Source organism: Prionailurus bengalensis, chromosome X, assembly GCF_016509475.1.
Source record: "Prionailurus bengalensis isolate Pbe53 chromosome X, Fcat_Pben_1.1_paternal_pri, whole genome shotgun sequence".
NCBI classification, from domain to species: Eukaryota; Metazoa; Chordata; class Mammalia; order Carnivora; family Felidae; genus Prionailurus; species Prionailurus bengalensis.
In genome coordinates, this window is record NC_057361.1 from 95298532 (window position 1) to 95321009 (window position 22478).

The following is a 22478-nucleotide window of genomic DNA, read 5'->3' on the forward strand; positions in this document are numbered from 1 at the left end:
CGTCTCACTTCGGCTCAGGTCATGATCTCGCGGTCCGTGAATTCGAGCCCCGCGTCGGGCTCTGTGCTGACCGCTGGGAGCCCGGAGCCTGCTTCGGATTCTGTGTCTCCCTCTCTCTCTGCCCCTCCGCCTGCTCGTGCTCTGTCTCCCTCTGTCTCTCTGCTTCTGTCTCTGTCTCTCTCAGAAATAAATAGACGTTAAAAAATTTTTTTAAAATAATAAAATCTCTCAAGTTGATCTGGAGTCAGGCAGCAATTTTAGGATTTAGTGACGCAAGCGTCCTTAAATAGACTTGAAGCCTGAGCCACAACCAGGAAGTATGTCATGTTTCTGTGGGGAACAAGCACATTATTTCCTCCAAAAGGCTTTTACAGAAATTTTAAAAATAGTCAAGTGTGGTCTTGTAATAAAAATAATGGGGCACAGTCTGCATAAACAGGTAATAAGATACAGGCACACAAAAGATGTAATAAAATTGTAACGTCCTTCCAGGGTCTAACATTAATAGACATTTTTCACAATTAGAGATCCGACGATGTTGTCTTTCCATGTGGAGATGGTTTTAACATCAAACTATGGTAAATGAAATGGATAATTCAGGTTGCAAGCCTATGAATTTTATATTCCTTTCCAACTGAATGTTGTCTCCCTCCCAAGATACCGTCTCAGAGGTTTGCCAATTACAACAGTGTGACTATTTTGAAAGAATGTTCATTTGAGTTCCCAGCCAAAAGAATGTCAAGGAGACATTGCCATTCAAAACATTCGCAAATGAACTCCATACTTCATTACCTCAATTGCAGGCACAAATATAAAGGCAATATGGGGTTTTCATTCAAAACATGGTTTTGTTTTGGTGTTTTCACTGCAACAAACGAAAAACCGTGCTCTCTGTTAGGGAAAGATGCCCAAGGAAGGGAGAAAGATAGACTACCTCTCCTGCCGACGTGAACTTGACGGTTGTGTTCTGTTACCGACAATCACACACGCGTTTGGTTCCCAGTGGAGCCTGTTTTACTACCAATGACCGCTTTATGACTGTTGAGGATTGGAGGCTGTCTAATATCAGTGCCCATGGCAAACCACGGGAGATCAAATGTGCAGAGGCAAGAGAATGTGGTTTATTGGATGCTAAACTAAGCTGAAAGCCAGCAGACTTCAGTTCTATTTCTGGCCTCTCTTTGGACAGCCCATACCTTTCTTGACCTTGAGCAAGTCATTTACTATCACTCTACCCCAGGGGCTGCAATTAAGCCTCATTATGAGAAAACTCCAATGCCACCTTTTTTCCATAGCATGATTTATCAAGTCGGGAATAAGCGTAAAATGCACTACTTGAAGAGTCGCTCATTCACAACGCTTCAAAGCCCCACCGCCTAATGGCACCGTCAGAAGTATGGCTAAAAACAAACTCCAGAATAGCAGCGGGAATGTATGGCTCTTCTGCCCTCCGGTGAGGTCTGAGGGGGCAGTTATCCCCCTCCTTCCCTTCTTTTCTTCTAGTTCTCCCTTCCGCGGTTTTATTGGCAAAGGAATGACACTATTGACCCGAGGAAAGTTCTACCCGAATAAGGCAGGGAAACAGTCATGGAAGATTTTTTTTAAATGTTATTTATTTATTTATTTATTTTGAGAGAGAGCAAGAGAGCGAGAACGCTAGCAGGGGAGGGCAGAGAGAGCGAGCCAGAGAGAGAATCCCAAACAGGCTCTACGCTGTCAGCATGGATCTCGACGTGGGGCTCGATCCCACGAACCGTAAGGTCATGACCTGAGCCACGGTCAAGAGTCGGATGCTTAACCGACTGAGGACCCCGGTGTCCCAATAATTGAAGGTTTCATAGTGAGAGGAGGGGGAATGGCCTATCATTCTGCACGTCTGATAATGTAACCGACGCTTCAGAAGGGGCAACCAATATGATTGTCAGAATATCTGGGGTTTTTAAGCAACCAGGCTATAAACCAGGCTACTTTTGGGGGCAACCTTTTTTTCAAGTCTGGGAATGTGACCTTTAAAAATGTGATGCCCAAGATACATACCTTCAGCTATAAGAAGACAGTAGTAAAGCAAAATTCCTTTTATTCAAGGTTGTTCTACCAGAAAAAAAAAATATCTAGGGATGCATTTAGTTTGCATATTGTATACTGTTTGCATATTGTATACAGTTGAATATACTGTATATATGTATACTGAAGGATAGTTAGACCCAGTGATTATGATTTCTGTTCTATTTTATGGCATCAACTGAATTCTGTATAAGAATAGAATAGAGAGCTCTGGAGCCGGAAAGGGGTATTAGAACTAACCCAGGCAAGTAAACTGAGGCACAGAAAAAGAAAGTGAGTTGCCCAAGAGGGATACGTAGTAAATACTGAGACTAGAAATCTCGTCTCCTGAGTCTTACTACAACAATGAATATTTCATCGCTTGGATTTCACAGGATATGACATGACAAGTTCTTAGAAGTAGTACCATTTGAGTTTTCCTTCCTTCTCTAAGAGGTCCAACTACTAAATGTGAAATGAGTTACCGAAACCATAATTGACTCTAGTTGGAGGTTCCTTAGTTTTCATTTTGGCTTTAATTTTTCCACCAGTATGGCACAAGCTATTGATTTTTAGGCTTGTTATTATTAGTCCCAACAGAATGAAAGGAGGGGGAACATATTAAAAGACTAAAATGTGTTGCCCAGCGAAGTCAGAGTATCTTCTACAGAAAAGTTTTAATAGGGAAAAAGATTACTGATTGTTTACTTTCTGGCCTAGACATAGCAGGCAAAATTAATCTTTTCTCCCTTCCTTCCTTCCTTCCTTCCTTCCTTCCGTTTGTTAAAGTAATTTCTACACTCAGTGTGGGACTTGAACTCACAGCCTGGAGGCCAAGAGTTTCATGTTGCACTGACTGAGCCATCCAGGCACCCGCAAATTAATCTTCTTTTTGTTTGTTTGTTTGTTTATTTATTTTGAGAGAGAGAGAGAGCGAGCAAGAGGGGGAGGGGCAGAGAGACAAAGGGAGAGAGAGAATCTCATGTTGGCTCCTTGCTGTCAGCACAGAGCCCCACAGGGGGCTCGATCCCACGAACCACGAGATCATGACCTGAGCTGAAATCAAGAGTTGGACGCTTGACGGCGGAGCCACCCAGGTGCCCCCGCATTAATCTTTTCTAAAGCAATCTTCGACAGGTCTATAGTGTCGCCAGGGCCACTACTGGCATATCTAGAGCCTCTGGCACATTACAAAATGGCACCTCCTGTAGGCGGATGAATTGAGGAAAAAGAAAAAGAGTCCCCTCTCAACACAAGCTTCCGGAAGTACCTGTGCCAGTGGGACTTCCCCACTTCCCGCCCAGCCACCCAAAACCCCTTTGTGCCGGGCGCAGACCGTAGGACCTTAAGCAGTGACCTGGGGCGTTGTCCTTATTGCAAATGCTGTCGCTCCTGTCTGCGTCTTTTTCATTAGGAGTAAGTTAAAATTCAGCTTCGGAAAACACGCAGTCTTGAGTTTCCTTGGCTTGACTCCGGTTTCAACAGGGACGGGAGCCCCAAGGCTCTGCAGTATCCGAGCCACAAACGTGGGCATTTACATTCGCGAATACATGGACCCATTCCCACCCATTTGCAGACTGCCCTGCCCATCTCTTCTCTCCAGCCCAATCGCACTGATGCTTTAAGGCCTCCTCTTGTCTTTCAAGCCGTCTTTGCTGACTCATTCCAGTCCTCACTGACGGGTCCTCCTGCCACCCCCTAAGACTCCTTGTCTGCTGAGGATTCGGCGTGGATATGTATGGCGTGGACTGGCATTTGGTGAGAGAACCCAGCAATGCTTAAATCACCGGGCTGCAGGCATATGACAGTGGCGTGCCTGCACGAGTGGCTTTGGGGCAAGGTGCAAGTCAAACTGGCCACTCTCTAGCAGCCCTGCTGTGGAGTAAGGTAAACTTGGAAGCAAACAAGCCCCCGGCCGCCCGGTGCACCCAGTACCAGCATATATACCAGCGCTTCTGAAAACGGGACCGATCCGTCTCGATGGCAATTGTAAATGACAATCGAAAGTATGTCTCCGAAGTCAGGGAGGCGAGGCTTTTTAACATCGCCATTACCTTCAACGTGACAAACATCTGTAGCCTATTTAAAACTGGGAAGACAGGGAGAACGCTACTAAATTAACTGTCACAGTAACGCAGAAATGTGTTCTGGGGCACCTGGGTGGCTCAGCCAGGAAAGCGTCTGATGCTTCCCTTCAGCTCCGGTCACGCGATGTCGTGGTTTGTGGCATCAAGCCCCTCTGCGCTGACCCTGAGGAGCCTGCCTGGGATTCTCTCTCTCCCTCTCTCTCTGCCCCTCCCCCATGCTCTCTCTCGCTCGCTCTGGCTCTGTCTCAAGAATAACTAAACATTAAAGGAAGAAATGTACTTTAATAACATAGCTAATCCCCGAAAACAGTTGCCGGCGCATGCCCCCTTTCTCAAATTAGGTGCATGTTTGAGTTAAGCAGATACGAGCAATTTCAAGTCCCCGTTTTCATCTTCAAAAGGGCTGTGCAGGCAGCAAAGGAAACAACCAACAAAACTAAAAGGCAACCAACGGAATGGGAAAAGATATTTGCAAATGACATATCGGACAAAGGGCTAGTATCCAAAATCTATAAAGAGCTCACCAAACTCCACACCCGAAAAACGAATAATCCAGTGAAGAAATGGGCAGAAAACATGAATAGACACGTCTCTAAAGAAGACATCCGGATGGCCAACAGGCACATGAAAAGATGCTCAACGTCGCTCCTCATCAGGGAAATACAAATCAAAACCACACTCAGATATCACCTCACGCCAGTCAGAGTGGCCAAAATGAACAAAATCAGGAGACTATAGATGCTGGAGAGGATGTGGAGAAACGGGAACCCTCTTGCACTGTTGGTGGGAATGCAAATTGGTGCAGCCGCTCTGGAAAGCAGTGTGGAGGTTCCTCAGAAAATTAAAAATAGACCTACCCTATGACCCAGCAATAGCACTGCTAGGAATTTACCCAAGGGATACAGGAGTGCTGATGCATAGGGGCACTTGTACCCCAATGTTTATAGCAGCACTCTCAACAATAGCCAAATTGTGGAAAGAGCCTAAATGTCCATCAACTGATGAATGGATAAAGAAATTGTGGTTTATATACACAATGGAATACTACGTGGCAATGAGAAAGAATGAAATATGGCCTTTTGTAGCAACGTGGATGGAACTGGAGAGTGTGATGCTAAGTGAAATAAGCCATACAGAGAAAGACAGATACCATATGGTTTCACTCTTATGTGGATCCTGAGAAACTGAACAGAAACCCATGGGGGAGGGGAAGGAAAAAAAAAAAAAGGAGGTTAGAGTGGGAGAGAGCCAAAGCATAAGAGACTGTTAAAAACTGAGAACAAACTGAGGGTTGATGGGGGGTGGGAGGGAGGGGAGGGTGGGTGATGGGTATTGAGGAGGGCACCTTTTGGGATGAGCACTGGGTGTTGTATGGAAACCAATTTGACAATAAATTTCATATATTGAAAAAAAAAAAACAAAAGGGCTGTGCAGGGCGTGGAAGGACTAATGGTAATTGACGTGACTCCTGCTGATAGCTTATCAAATACGCGTGCGTGGTTATTCTTTTCTACTGGTTTGTATCGTGGTGCTCGTGACTGTTACTTTTGAGGTCGCTTTGAAGGAAAGCTTGCCTTTCTGGGAAATAACAAAACAATCAAAAAGTGGGTGGAGGGAGACCATTTTACTTCTCTCTCTATCCCCACACCCATTTCTAAGCTTAACACTTCAATTGAGGAAAGGCCAAACATGCCCATGAAATAACAGGAGAAAAACACATCCTCCTAAGATCCGCTGCCTAGATAGGAGTGTGATGGGGGCATTGGGTTGGTGTACGATTCCTAGATGAGCATGCCTTGTGGCTCTTCCCTAGCCACCTGCCCCTGAACAGAACACGGAAGGAAAAGACCCCACTTCACTCAGTTCCTCTATTAACCAGCAGAGAGAGCAACCTCTAAAGGCCATAATTATTCGGGGAGCATTTGAGTATATTCTGTGTAATGCACATGTTATAACCTTAGGGTGGTCTCTTTTTGTTTTATAAGTGTTTGTCTTGCAATCCCCAGAAAGACTAGGAACTCACTGACTGGGAGCCAGGCCGATATCCACACCACTTCTATTTTCTAAAGGGCTTAATTGAGACACGTACTTAAGTGCTGGGTCAACAGGTACACGATTTAACGTAAAAATAAACCTTGGGTCTTCTGGCTGGCTCAGTCGGTAGAACACGCGACTCTCGATCTTGGGGTCGTGAGTTCAAGCCCCACACCGGGTGTAGAGCTCACTTGAAAACACAAAAAGATCATAATAGAGTAAATCTTTATTTTTGAAACTCACCATAACCTGGTTTTATAGATACGAGGCTAACGGTGTGGCATCGTCTGTCTATTCAAAGAAGGTAGAAAAGAGTTAAGAACTGGTGAAAGTTTAAAACATCAAGAGTAGTTCCACTGGATGAGAAAAGCATAGCCTCAAACCTCCTAATTATAGACGGGGCTCTGTGAGTTAATGACATTTCTTTATAAGACATGTGATTTTTTTTTTTTTTTTTTTTTCCGGCTGGAAGCAACACACAGTCAGGAATTGAGACAAACATCAATAGAACAAAAGCTGTGGCTCAGCTGTTTGGAGGAAATCAATTCAAACAACTCATAATTTGCTGGGTGACACCATGAAACATTAAGCTAAGTGGCGGCACCTGGCTTCAGAAGCATGCTCTCTAGGACAGCTACCAATTTATTCATGCTGAAAAGGAGGGTCCCCCCCTCCCCACCCCTTTCATGTAAAGCTTATAAACCAAAATAAGAAGGATATCAAAGGGCTCTAGAAAAAACAAAACAAAACAGGCTTCCCGACAGACAGTTCTCTCTCTGTCAGTTTACCTCAGCCAACTTTCTCGAACAAAGTGAACAATGAGCTTTGCGAAGGAAATGCTTTGAGACCTACAAGCTGTGAACAGGACTTCCGAGGGTTAGTCTGGAAAGGAGGCACGCAGGGTAGCGGAACATCGGTGTAACAGAAATTCCGCTTCGCGACCTGGCGAGGTGGTCAGGGAGGACAGTTTCATTAGTACCTGGGGTGGGAGGAAGGCGGCCCAGCACCTCTGTGCCTTACAAAATAGCAGGCAGAGAAACGGGCCCTGGTTCATCATGACCCGCTACCTAACTGTTTCAGAGAAGCCAATGAAAGTGGAGTTCACAGAAGGGAAAAAAGGGAGGGAAGGCCGATCTTGGGTAGACTGAGAAAGATGGCCGATGGGAGCACAGTTTGTGGTGAAGCAAGGTGCTAAGCATCATGGGGAAACTTTGGGGAGTACTCACCACCACATCATCGGCCACAAGTACACATTGAATGAAGACTTACGATATGGCGAGTTTGAGCTAGTTGAGGTGGGGGATAGAGAAGAAATGTAGCCGTTTTCCACAAAGAATACATCATCTAATGCAGACAAGATGAACGGCGAACACTGAGTACGTACTATGTGCCGAGTAGCGCTTCATACATGTTATCTTGCAACATAATCCTCACAAAGCCCCTCCCAGTGAAGTGGGTACTATTATTCCCTCCATTGTACAGACGAGGAGACCGAGTTCAAAAGAGGCTACACATTTCATACAGAATCACTCATCCGGTAAGTGACAGAGACAAGACGTAAATCGTGGTTTCACTCTAGAATCTACACAATGGCTGGAGCCAACTGTAAGGCGGGGATAAAGATGTTGTCAATCACAGGGTTGTTAGGAGAACAAATGAGTTCACGTCTGAAAACAACAAGGAGAGTGACTGGCACGGAGCCAGTGTTCAAAAATGGTCAGTTATCATCGCCTTTCATGTCAGCAGTGTTTCCCTACATCTTAATGCAATAATCCTTTTTACAATATCCTTGACAGGTAATTCCTAGTTCCCCACTCTACGTCTCCCCAGGGGCAGGAAGCTCAGAACGTGAGCAAGCTGTTTCGTTGTGCAATCACCCTTGTTGTTTAAAGGGATTTCCTGGGGCGCCTGGGTGGCTCGGTCGGTTAAGCGGCCAACTTCGGCTCAGGTCACGATCTCGCGCTCCGTGAGTCCGAGCCCCGCGTCGGGCTCTGGGCTGACGGCTCAGAGCCTGGAGCCTGTTTCCGATTCTGTGTCTCCCTCTCTCTGACCCTCCTCCGTTCATGCTCTGTCTCTGTCTGTCTCAGAAATAAGTAAAGGTTAAAAAAAAATAATAAAGGGATTTCCTTTGATTGGCTGAAATGAACCTGCCTATATCTTTAGCCTACTGGCCCTAGTTATGTCATTGAGAATAACACGGAATAAGCTGACATCCACTTCCATTTGACATGACAGATTCAAAATGGGAAGAAGTTGGCACAAAATGGGAAGAAGTAAAGAATCATTTCAGACTTTTGAGCCGGAGACCAGCATGAGGAAAGGTGGGTCTAGGGAAGATGTGTCTGATGAGAATAAGTAGAGCTGGGTTGGACGGCAGTGAGAATGGAGACAGGGGGACCAGTGAGGCGGATGTGGAAGTGATCCAGATCATATGGACCAGGACGAGAGCCGTGGCAGTGAGGACAAAGAAGCAGTACAGATAAAGGAAACCTTTCCTGGGGAAATTTGACAGGGCTTGGGGATTGGCCAGATATGGGGTTCGAGGGGCAGGGGGAGGATAAAGAAAGTCTCATTGACGATCTTAAGTTTTCCAACCTAGCTACTGTGAGAGGAGCCAAGTTTTGTTTGGTTTTGTGTGTGTATTTGATTGTTTGGGAGGTGGGATGCATTTGGAGGGTGGGAAGATGACGAGTTTGGGTTTGAGTTGACAATTAGATATGCCAAAAAGATTTCTAGTAAATAGGGATTGGTGGCTCGCAAGAGATGTCTAAGTAAGAGATACTACTTTTACAGCCATCAGTCAGAAGGATTACATGGGTTAAACAAAGTGTTGACTCAGGGCTTCTGATGCTAGAGTGAGAGTGTGAACGTGGTCCAGTAGGTAAAGTTGGCCCTGTGTGAACCCCTGAAGGACCTGGCATTCCAAAGCCTCTGGCTGCCCTCCCACTCATGGCTGTCCTTTTCTTTCCTTTGGATGGTGCCTGCTTCCATATCACTTGGGTCTCTGATACGCTTACCTCCTTCCACTTGCCTTCTTGTTAATATTGTGATGTAGGCAAAACTAATCTTAGTGGATCAAGGTGGTCACGTGGCAAGAACACAAACTAGTGGTTGAGAAACCTGGCTTCTCATCTCAACTCTATCACTCCTCCTGAATCCCAGAAGGGCCCAAAGGGGCCGGATAGCTCAAAAAAATCAATGTGTGGGGCACCCGGGTGGCTCAGTCGGTTAAGCGTCTGACTCCTGACTTCGGCTTAGGTCATGATCTCGTGGTGCGTGAGTTCGAGCACCACCATGGGCTGTGCGCTGACAGCTCGGAGCCTGCTGCGGATTCTGTGTCTCCCTCTCTCTCTCTGCCCCTCCCCTGCTCGAGCTCTCTCTCTCTCTCTGTCTCATAAATAAGTAAATAAATATTAAAAAAATACCAATGTGGCCAATTTGCCTGTACTTAACACAGCCTCAGTTCACTGGCTCAGGGCTTTGAACCTGTTTCCAGATTCCCCACTCACCCTAAGGCGTAAAAGACAGCGCACAGCTTAGGGTGTCCAGCTGGAAAGAAAGCTGTAGATAATATGTTTACTGGGCAATCCCGAAATAATAGTCTTTGGTCTTGAAATGCCTTTCACACTAGTTGCCCAGTGTGTGCAAAGAAATAAAAGTGATATTCATTAAAAACAAACAAACAAAAAAAGACAGTCGTGGGGCGCCTGGGTGGCTCCGTCGGTTAAGCATCCGACTTCGGCTCAGATCATCGGTGCGCAGTTCCTGAGTTCGAGCCCCACGTCGGGCTCTCTGCTGTCAGCGTGGAGCCTGCTTCAGATCCTCCGTCTCCCTCTCTCTGCCACTCCTCTTCCTCTTTCAAAAATAAACATTAAAAAAAAAAAAAAAGATAGTTGTTGGGGTGCCTGGGTGGCTTGGTCGGTTGAGCATCTGACTCTTGATTGTGGCTCGGGTCATGATCCCAGGGTTGTGGGATTGAGTTCTGTGTCAGGCTCCACGATGAGTGTGGAGCCTGCTTAAGATTCTCTCCCTCTCTCTCTCTCTCTCTCTCTCTCTCTCCCCTGCTCGTGCTCTCTCAAAATAAAAAAATACATAAATAAAAAAGACAATTGTTTATTAAATCTGAGAAAGCTAAAACGTTTGGGGTAGCAAAAGTTTCTGGTGTCACCCATGATAGACGACGTCACGTCTTAGGGTGCTTGCAGTTTTCCTCCTCTGTCTTCCCCAGGTCACCAGCCTCCCTAGGAAATAGAATCAAGAAAAAGGGTGTTTACCAAGAAGGCAAAGAAGAAATGGAATGCTTCCAGCGGCCTTGGGAAGGATAGCTGATGGGCTGCAGTCCCCAAAGGCTAGCCGAGCCGTGTGTCAGCCGAAAACCGGCCCCTTTTCCCTCCTCCTACCATTTGACAAGCAAACAAGGGCACATTTCAGGAGGAGCTGACGTGTTGATGCCTGCTAAAACACGATGTGGGAAGAAGAAGAAATGTGGGCAAGCTTGGCTAGCCACTCAGAGGGAAATGATCTCATTTCCCCTGCTGGGCAACCCCCAGTTGATGGTAAATGGAATAAGACAGGGTAGCATTTAAATTCCATCATTATGGCTTTTTTCTTGAAAGCCACAACTTTACAGATGATGGCTTCTATTGTCTCTTAGGCTCTCTATCATAGCTGTCGCCAGAAAAGGAGAAAGATTCAGAAACACTGTGTTGGCCAGAATTTTGTTCTCCTGCTTCTCTCCGAGGGATGTTTTCACTGTCCCCCTCCCCCCCCCCCCGCAAATGTAAAGGGGCGGCCTTTGGCACTTGTTAGGGTCTTATGTGCTGGCTGGTTGGAAGTCGTGAACATTGGAGCCTTTAATCCATAATCTCTCCCGGTACAATTTGTCTACGAGATTCCTTTCCTGTCCTGCCAGACGGTAGTGGAGTTATAATTCATGATCCTGTGATCTTCAACATGGCTTCTGGCATAGTGAGTAAGTTCTTTGTTCTTTTAGGACAGAACTGTCACTCATCACTAAACAGCCCTTCATTTTTTTCCTGAACACTGACTCATAGAATCATAGATTTCTCAGGGATGGAAGGAAGCCGAGAGGTCGTCCAATCCAACCCCTTATTAGTTGACTCCAGGCAGTGCCTAAGCACGGTGAATTACTTCATGCCCCAAATAAGTGCTAGTTAGTGATACAATAAAGGGTGACTTGGGAGGGTCAGCGATGGAACACCTCCAAAAGCACTCTAAAGAGATGTGAGCTACAAGGTCCGATGTAAGAAAAAGGCATATTTAATAACATCTTTGTTTCTGGGAGGATTAATGAGGTACAAACCCCAATTCAAAACTGAGACCCTCCTAATTATGTAATAATAGTGATAATGAGGATGATGATGATAATAACTAGAGTGATTAAAATCAGTTAAGATTTTTCCGCACGCTTGCTACGTGTCTGTCGCGGAGCGAAGTTACGCATGTGAATTACGTGCTCATCACATCACTCCATGGGCCTGCTGTTATTCCCCATTTCACAGATGAGCACGCTAGGGCTTTAGGAAGGATGGAGGGGTCTACCCAAGGTCAAACACCTATCAAGTAGCAGATCTAATACTGGAACCCCTCGAAAGAAGACAGCTACTGTAGAAAATAGTTATCTCCCGCATTAGTCCCCAGCTGCCTGGCTGCGAGGGGATATGTTTCATAATCTTTTCCCTAGACCCCCTTGAGATCCTTCTCAGTCTATAAGCCCTCATTTGAGCTGAAGCAGAAATAGTTCTTGCTTCTGTCCCTTCACACAAAGGATGTTTTGGTTTCAGCCAAGAGCAAGAGAAATGCTTTCCTGAGCTTTGGTTAACCCTAGTGCATTTGGAGCAGGTGATAGGTTTAAAGGGATAATAATAGCCTACGGTCCCGGACAGCTGGTTTGAGAGGAATGAAAACCCAACTCTCATCCAAAGAATAAGGATCTTTTATACAAACTCTCTGCCCAGCTAGTCAGAATCCACCAATCCATCGAAGAGAGTGACGGTTTTGTCTTAAAATGTCTCAGGGAGAAGTTTTCCTGGTAAGTGCATCTCCCTTTGAATACTGCATTTTAAAAAGTTGGGTTCCTGTGCTGTGAGCAAAAGCAGGTAAGAATGCCACAGAAATAACCAGAATCACGGGTGACAAAGGACCCAAGCCTTTGTCACGCATTCATACTTTTCCAAATGCTCTTCCATACTTAATTTTATTTGATTGTCCCAATAGCCCTATGGAGTAGGCAAGACATATTTGCTTTTCTTTTTTTTTTTTAATATTTATTTATTTATTTAGGGGCGCCTGGGTGGCTCAGTCGGTTAAGTGTCTGACTTTGGCTCAGGTCATGATCTCACGGTTCGTGAGTTCGAACCCCACGTCGGGCTCTGTGCTAACAGTTGGGAGACTGGAGCCTGGAGCCTGCTTCGGATTCTCTGTTTCCCCCTCTCTCTCTCTGCCCCTCCCCTGCTCACGCTCTGTCTCTCTCTGTCTCAAAAATAAATAATAAAACGCATTAACATTTTTTGTAATGTTTATTTATTTATTTTCAGCGGGGAGGGGCAGAGGGAGAGGGAGAGACAGCATCCCAAGCAGGCCCTATACCCAGCGCAGAGCCCAACATGCGGTAGGATCTTGTGATGGTGAGATCATGACCTGAGCCGAGATCAAGAGTCAGATTCTTAACTGACTGAGCCACCCAGGTGCCCCCATGTTTACATTTCTTAATCATTATGAAATAACCCTACGAATTTTATTATTCCTCTTTGGTCTTAGAGGTCTTGGTATTAACGATGTCCCTGTTCTTTGATCTTCATAGGAAATTAGTGTATGTCAAAGCATTCGTATATTACGTTGGTGCTGGAATTTCCTGAATCTAATATTTGAAAATTCAGTATGTGGTCATTGTCCTCACCTAAGGTCAGCACAGCAATAATTTTTTTAGCACAGCATTAATTTTAAGGAGTTTGTAAAAGGGATTGCTTGTACATTTAGAAAGAAGAGGGGAAAAGAACTAATTGAATACTAATTACACACTGGTTCCTTTATGTTCATTATCTCATTTAATGCTCTCAATACCAAAACACGAAAATAACACTATTGTCCCACTTTGCATTTAAGAAATTGACACTTAGAGATGTTAAATAACAGGACCAAGAGCCTGTAGATATCAAATGATGAAGCTGGGACTCAAAGTGACTCCAAAGTCTGGGTTTTTAACAACTGTGCTTTTTAGTAGCTGAAGCTAAATTAATACCAATAGTCATCTTTTTATTTCCTTTTTATTTTTTAAATGTTTATGTTATTATTATTATTATTATTATTATTTTGAGAGACAGAGAGAGCAGGGGAGGAGCAGAGAGAGAGAGGGAGACAGAAAATCCCAAGCAGGCTCCCGAGCTGTCAGTAGAGCCCAACGTGGGGCTCGAATCCACGACCTGTGAGATCATGACCTGAACCAAAATCAAGAGTTACATGCTTAACTGACTGAGCCACCCAGGCTCCCCACCAATAACCCATCTTGAGTGTTTATTACCTACCAACCAATGTGCTAATGACTTGGCTCTCCTTATCCCTTTAACTTTTAAAACCTATGAACTAGGTACTTATTATCTCCAATTTATAGGTAAGAAAACTGAGACTAATAATGTTAAGGAATTTAAGTCCTACAGCTAATAAGGGAAGGAACCAAAATGATCACTATGCATCTCGGGTTTTCTGGGCAGTATTTAGACAATACAGCCCATGAGTAAGAGAACGGGAGTAAACGATCACTTTGCAGCAATAGTTTGAGTATATGCACAAAATCACATGTCAAAAACTCAAGGCCCATGAGAAACATAACGTCTGTGTTCTCAAGGTTGCTGACCAGCTGGGGCCGGCCGGGGGAGGGGGTGCGTTTTTGATATTGAGAAGCCCTCAGTGAAGACAGAAGCCATTCAATAAATCAGTAAGGTTAAGAACAGAAGTGTCAACTGGGACACAGTTTATCCATTTCTTGGCTGTGGTGATATTAGCCAGTTCATGAACTTGAGCCCTGACATATATAATCTTTTACCTTGTATTTGCTTCAGAAATTTGATAGATGAAAAAATTGAAAGAATGATGTGATGAATTGCTACGTAATGACACACGAGCTATGTGGTCAAGACATCTAAGAGATAAAGTATACACCGATAGAGGCATCAACTGGGATCCCAATTCTGCTGCTTCCTAGCCGTGTGATCCTGGCCAAGATACATAACTTCTCTGAGCCTCAGTCTACCTGTCTTTAAAATGAGGCAATCAGGGGCCCCTGCCTGGCTCAGTCGGAGGAGCTTGTGACTCTCGATCTTAGGGTCCTAAGTTTGAGTCCCACATAGGGTGTAGAGATTACTAAAAAAAAATAAATAAATAAAAGAAACTTAAAAAATAAATAAAATGAAGCAATTGTACCTACCCCACAGGGTTGCTGTGGGTCTCTAATGAGTGTAAACATGCAAAACACTTTGTCCTTTATTTGGCACATAGCAAGAACTCAATATTTTATCAGTGGCTTTTGTCTTTCCCTCGAGAATCATTACTTAAAATTAGTCACCATGTAGAAGCAACTGGGTGACTCAGTCTGTAAAGCATCCGACTTTGGCTCAGGTCATGATCTCGGGGTTCCCTGAGTTCGAGCCCCGCGTCGGGCTCTGTGATGACAGCTCAGAGCCCGGAGCCTGCTTCGGATTCCGTGTCTCCCTCTCTCTCTGCCCCTCCCCTGCTCGCGCGCTGTCTCTGTCTCTCTCTCAAAAATAAATAAACTTTAAAAAATAAGATTAATCTCCATACAGCCAGGACTTTTTCAGATCTGAAAAATAGACACGTCTACATGCATTTATGAGTAGCAGTCGTTTCGTATTATCTCACCATTTCTACCTCGTTAGGCAGTTGTGGCTACCCCGGATCGTACGCTTCCTCACAGCACATGCAAAAACTGACTCGCACAAAAAAATGGATGAGTTTGTGGCTGACTTACTAAGATTTGCACAAAATTATTGCTGCGTTTTAATTTGTTTGTTCCTCCCCCCCCCCCCCCCCCCGTTATTGCTTGGCAGAACTGCCTAAGTAGCACTTAGCCAACCAGAAATACATGGGAAAGAAAAGTTATCCAAGCAGACACTCAGCATTGTTTGGCAGACTTGACAACCACTGGCAAATTAACCTTCACACACTCTGATAATACTGCAGAGTTACAGAAGCCGCCCTATGTGCCTCCATGCAGCTGTCTGGTTTGCTGATGCGTGTTCCTAAAATAAAAATTAAAAAAAAAAAAAAGAAAGAAACACACACACACACACACACACACATGCACGCGCGCGCGCGCGCGCTCCTTGTCTTTTTCCTCGCAACAATCCCACGACTCAGCCCTTCTCCCTGAAGCCATGAAAGCTTGAAGCTCATTTCCAGACACACCATGTGGACCAAGAAGCGTCCGGAGATGGGAGGATGGAGAAAGCTTGTATTGTTTATTGACTATCAGAGGACGTTTCCTCCGAGCGACCTCAGGCATGTGTGAGTGCTATCATAAGAGCCACATTTTAAAGGGGTGAAGTCATCGCACACGCTGCCTTAGAAGAGTATGCGAGCGCCGAAGACTGTCCTCAACAGCATTTCCAGATCTGCTGTTTTTAAAAACTCAGAGATTTCTTTCTTTCTTTCTTTCTTTCTTTCTTTCCTTCTTTCTTTCTTTCTTTTTTTAAACACATAAATCAAGAGCGAGCACGGCAAAGGTTCAGCAGTCCGCTTCCGCGCGTGGCTACCCTTAGGTCTTGGAACTCCATTTCTTAGCCAGGTGGCCTTTGGGGGCTGAAAGAAGGGAACGCAGAGATGGGGGGAGGGGAGGAGACAGACCGCGCCAAGAATCCAATAAAGAAAGGGACAAGCTGCAGAAACATAGAATAATCAGTAGCCCCAAGCAAGAGAAAGCAGCGGAGAAAGTGAAGGGGAAGAAAATCCGAGGAAGTGAAGGGGGAAGAAAAGTTGCGTTAAGTTGAGATACAGCCAAAAAAAAAAAAAAATAAAAAATAAATAAAATAAAAATTAAAAAGTAACTTCCATTTTCCTGATGAATGCCCTTTTAGTCTAGAATCAGAATTCTATACAGTCAAAGAGCCACCATTAATTCCCCGGGAGGCTCCAATTTCAACCTGCATTGGCCTTAACAATAAAAAAAAAAATTGTGTGCCAATTTGGAAAGCAGCACTCAAAACAATCAAGGAATGTAAAAGCCTCTCCTGGGTGATCGTGGTGGTCATGCCTGAAGGGGAAGTGAAAATCTTTTCATGCAAATGCCTTTCCCTCCAAATTCTATTAATCCTGACGTTTTATGTTTTGAAAGACATTAAGTGTAGATTAAATAAAAATAAAATCATGGGGCCTTGGCTTTTGGAGAAAGGACAGGCCAATCAGGAATGCTTGGTTATTGGTAAGAATTGTTCAGGTGAATTATGGTGCTTGGTAATTGTTTGGACAAGAGAGTGGGCATAAGCTTTCTCTCCTACCATGAGGCTGTGTGCACACTTTGTTCTCTAAGAACAAAAAAATCTTTACATATTAAATAAAGGAGATGTATTTACGTTGGACTTTAGTGGGAGTCTGGTCAAAGGAGATCTGTCCCTTTGTGGAAATATGAACAACTCCCAGCGTGGAAAGTACATAAACACACCCACAGACATCATGGCCCCTCACTCGCCTTTTGTCTCCAAACGTCAGAGACCATATGCCATCTTCCCTTCCCGAGTCCCTGTTTGATGCTCTGGAATTTCAGGTTTATCCTGGCAAATCCCATATTTATTTCTTTTAATATTTTTAAAAATATTTGTTTATTTTGAAAGAGAGAGCATGAGTGTATGCACGTGTGCACATGCATGAGCAGGGGAAGAGCAGAGAGGGAGAGAAAGAGAGAGAGAAAGGGAGAGAGAGAGAGAGAGAGAGAGAGAGAGAGAGAATCCCAAGTAGGCTCCACATTGTCAGTGTGGAGACCGATGCAGGGCTTGAACCCATAAACTGTGGGACCATGACCTGAGCTGAAGTCAAGACTCAGACGCTCAACTGACTCAGCCACCCAGATGCCCCACAAAGTCCATATTTAATATTATAGATGAAAATCAGCGAAAGTTAGAGCTGAAAATTACCATATATATAAAATACATATGTATATGTATATTATATATATATACACACACACAAACATAGTTCAGCCAGTCAGCCATTTGCCTGAACCACTCATACCTTCCCGTCCTTTAGATGAGAGGCAATGTTGTCACAATTAAAATAGTTTAACTGGCAAATCAAATTTCCCCCTTATTTTCAGGGAAAAAAATCTATTATGTAAAATTTGGTCGGATTCTATACAGTATTTGTACCTTAGCTATAATCTAGCCAATTCATTTTAGTGATCTTTCATGGAAATGTGTCATTCCAAGTCCTGCTAGGCATTTGGAGACGAATTGAAAATATTTCTTTCTTTTCTTCTTTCTTTCTTTCTTTCTCTTTCTTTCTTTCTTTCTTTCTTTCTGTTTCTTCTTTCCTTCTTCCTTTCTTTCTCTTTCTTTCTTTCTTTCTTTTTCTTTTTTCTTTCTTTCTTTCTTTCTTTCTTTCTTTCTTTCTTTCTTTCTTTCTTCCTTTCTTTTGAGGGAGAATGAGAGAGCCCAAGCCATGTCAACACAGAGAGAGCACAAGAGAGAGCACGAGCTGTGACAGCATGGAACCCGATGCGGGGCCCGATCCCACGACCCCAGGGTCATGACCTGAGCTGAAATCAAGAGTCAGATGCTCAACCGTCTGAGTCACTCAGGAGCCCCGAAAATACCTATTTTTTAATTTATTTCTCCTCTATTTCTTATGATTCTTTCCATCTCCCATACACATATACCTGAGAAAGAGAATGGGAAAATCGGAAAGAAAAGAAGAATAGACATTAGGAGAGGCAGAAGGCAGCAGCCAGAAGTGCCCTGGAATTGTGCTGCACACGAGGAAGGTCTAGTTGTATTGCAGCTACAATCACACATTTCCCTTGGTGTCAATCTTCCTAGTGTCTGAATTTCCTCAGATTAAGAGTGAGAATTGGGATTGACCCGAACAATGATGCAGAATGCATAACACCCAGTGGAGTTCAAAGCTATTTCCAGGGATGAAAGATTGCAAACACCCACCCACACAATTAAGGGTAAAACAAAATACAGTAATATCACACTTATCCAACCATTTAGCATACAGCCATGTACTGAAAGGCCCATAATTTCTCTCAGGAGTAAAAAGTGTGTTACCTTAAGCACTCCGTGGCTAGATGACTGTGTGCAGAGTAAAAAGATTACAAGGGGGGGCGTCTGGGGGCACCTGGGTGGCTCAGCAGGTTGAGCGACCGACTTCGGCTCAGGTCATGATCTCACGGTTCATGGGTTCGAGCCCCGCGTCGGGCTCTGTGCTGACAGCTCGGAGCCTGGAACCTGCTTCCGATTGTCTCCGGCACTCTCTGCCCCTCCTCTACTCATGCACTGTCTCTCTCTTTCTCTCAAATATACATAAACATTAATAAAAAAAAAAAAAGAAGGGGCGTGTCTGGGTGGCTCAAACAGTGAAGCTACTGACTCTTGGTTTCAGCTCAGGTCCTGATCTCATGGCTCGTGGGTTTGAGCCCCACATGGGGCTGACGCTTCTGAAAGCAAGAAGCCTGCTTGGGATTCTCTCTCTCTCTGCCCCTCCCCTGCTTGCGTGCTCTCTCAAAATAAATAAATAAATAAACTTTAAAAAAAAAAAAAAAAAGCTGATGAGAAGGGATGCATCCAGGCATGAAAGTGGATGCTAACAGTTTCAGAGGAAAATGCACAAATGCCAGGGTCCAAGCTTAGCATCCAACACTGAACTATGGAGAGAGCAGTGCTGGTTAGTCCTCAAGAGCCCCATGTAATGCACGATGTGATCATTACATTTCATTTAGAAACTGCTTCTGTCCTCTCAGGGATCATACTCGCTCCTGGCCAGTTACCCTCCTGCTGTTGCGTGCCCTCCCCTCCGCTGGCTCCAAGTTTCAGGGGAGCATATGAACTAAAATATCTTCCCTTCGCTAAGGCCCGTGTTCCCTCTCAGGCAGGTTTCCGTGCCCAGCTGGCCCCTCAGAAACAGGTTAGGTTACAGGGTGCCAGGGTAGCTTAGGCAGTTGAGCGCCCAACTTCGGCTCAGGTTCATGAGTTCAAGCCCAGGGGTGGGGGGCCCCTGGGTGGCTCAGTCGGTTGAGCGTCCAACTTCGGCTCCGGCCATGATCTCATGGTTTGTAAGTTCGAGCCCCGCGTCGGGCTCTGTGCTGACAGCTCAGCACCTGGAGCCTGCTTCGGATTCCGTGCCTCCGTCTCTCTGCCCCTCCCCAACTCATGTGCGAGCAAGCACTCTCTCTCTCTCCCTCTCTCAAAAATAAATAAACATTAAAAAAAGAAACAGGTTAGGTCCCTTCTTACATGTTCTCGTCACACCCTGCAGTTTCATCAAAACCGTAATTACGTATTGGTGTCATTATTTCATTAGCCTATGGGTTCATTCCTTTGACACATATTTATTGCTCATCGACATGAGCCGTTCACTGTGCTTGGCACGGGGGCACCATAGTGGGCTGAACGTGGGCCTTGCTCTCTTGAAGCATCAAAGGAGACAGACTAATTGCACGTCTCATGTACGAATTCCTGACACCAACTGTCATGACTTCGGGCGCATTCACTAGTCCTTCGTGACACTATAAACACATAGAGGAAGAACGCTTTTTCGTCTCGCTCAGTCGTACAGTGTTCTCCGTGAGAAGCAGGTTAGAAAGCTTTTGCTTCAGTGTGAAGCATCCCTCGGGTTTCTGTAGTAGGCAAGGCTCGCTGCTCCTATGGGTTCTCAGAAGGCAACGCGCCGGGCTCCCCTCTGGCCAAGGGAGTCAGCCTCCCGAGTTCTAGAGGTTCACTGTGTCGGGACCTCACATCAAGCTAGATCAGTGAGGGTTCTGGCAAGGGGAACTGTACTCAGAATTAGGAATTTACTGGCCCCCTGACTTTGCTGTACTGCTAAATCGTCAGGGTTGACCTAAGAGGTCCAGGGGATTTAACAGAAATGGTTTTGCAGGATTTCAGGGTCTCAGGAAAGGAGCACTCAACAGCCACACATACAGAGTTCAGAAAGAAGAAGTGTGGGTGTCCAAGAAAAGAAAAGGAACCTGGTATAAATCCCCAGGCGTGTTGAGGCTTGGATTCTGAGGTTCACCAGGAATGGCTTTCTTTTCTCGGCCATTCTTTCATTACCTAGCAGGTCAAGTGGGGAACTGTCATTGTTGATCATGCAAAAACAGTCCCTGCTTTGAATCGCAGGCAAGCTTAAATGTGTCACAAGAATATTACTAGCTGTGCCAGGATGCAGTGGAAAGTTCCAAGACCATGAACCGTCCATTTACATCCTAGCCACAGGTAGTTCTTGGGCTATATATGGTATTTTTTTTTTTTTTTTTTTTACAATTCAAGAAGAGTGGGGCACCTGGGTGGCTGAGTCGGTTAAGCATCCGACTCTTGGTTTCTGCTGCTCGGGTCAAAATCTCAAGGTTCTGAGTTCCCGGTTCTGAGCCCTGAATCGGGCTTTGTGCTAACAGCAGGGGGTCTGCTTGGAATTCTCTGTCTCCCTCACTCTCTGCCCCTCCTCTCCTCTCTCTCTCTCTCTCTCTCTCTCTCAAAATAAATAAACAAACTTTAACAAAAAAAGAATTTAAGGGGCGCCTGGGTGGCTCAGTCGGTTAGGCATTCAACCTCGGCTCAGGTCATGATCTCATGGTTCGTGAGATCAAGCCCCCATGGGGCTCTGGGCTGACAGCTCGGAGCCTGGAGCCCGCTTCGGATTCTGTGTCTCCCTCTCTCTCTCTGCCCCTCCCCCCTGCTCGTGCTCTGTCCCTCTCTCTCAAAATAAATGAACATTAAAAATTTTTTAGAAAGAAAGACTTCAAGAATATTTCTTATTATAAAGATAATACATGTGCCTCTAGAGTCTCTGTGAAATACATTAAAAAATTGTGAGAAAGAAAACAGAAGTCCTACCTCCCAGAGATAATCACTATTCACATCTCCGTATATATCCTTCCATTCTCCCTATGGATATAGTGCATAGCGCAACAGGGTCAGTAGGCTGTCAAAACCAAGGTGCCGGTAACTTTCCTGTTGCCAAGGAATGTGTGAAACCCTGAGAAAGACTTCCAACAAAAGACCTGAGCCAGAGAGATCATTCTAGGCGTCACCAGCCCAAGATGGCAGGAAAGGCATTTGGAAGCAATACTATCTACCATTTACTACTGACAGCTTACTGTGTCGGGTGCTGTTCCAAAGTGACATTAAATACATTCTCTCCAATCCTCAGAAGAATCCGCCTCACCCCCTTTTACATACGAGGAAGCTGACATCCAGAACAAACAACAGGTGACGTGTTACTTTTCTACCGCCGCCGCTAATAATCCCCACGCACTTAGTGGCCGCAAACGTGACCCACGTATCAGCTCTCTCCCTTTCTGGAGGCCGTGGGTGTGAATTTGCTTCGAAGCTCCTTCACGACGTGGGCAGAATTCCATTCCTCCCTATTGCGGGACTGAGGTCCCACTTTCTTCGCTGGCCGTCAGCTGAGGGCTTTCCTCAATTTCTAGAGGCTGCTCTTCCTCGTGGAGCCCCTGTACAGCCGGACCGGGATTGGGGTTTGGTTAAATAACCAGGGGATGGGAAGGTGGAATTTTGCCAACCGCAGGTGATTTCTGCCAAGGTCACACAGCTAATTAAGCAGTAGACCTGGGATTAGAATGTAGGTTTTCTGCATCCAAAAGAGTTTGCTCTGTGTAAGTCCTAATTCTTTGTTGTTGTTGTTGTTGTTGTTAATTAATAAAAGGGAAGCTGGGTGATATTTCAAGAAAGACTATATAAACAGCAGAGGGCCAGGGCTATGACATTGGGAACACCGGGCAGGAGACTGTCTAAAAATACTTATTTTATTCAGCTACACATCACGTGTGGGAGTCACTGCCTTCGGCAATCACCCCTCCGCGTTGCTCGGCTGTTTTTTTGTTTTTTTTTTTTTAAACCAGGCTAGTTCTGGAATCAAAAAAAAAGCCAAGCATGGGGCGCCTAGGTGGCTCAGTCGGTTGAGCGTTCATCCAACTCTTGATCTCAGCTCGGGTTGTGAGTTCAGGCCCCTGGTTGGCCTCCGCGCCGGGGTGTGAAGTCTACTTAAAACAAAAACAAAAACAAAAGCCCGCCGAAACCCTACAGACAGAGAATGGTGGCTGAGGGT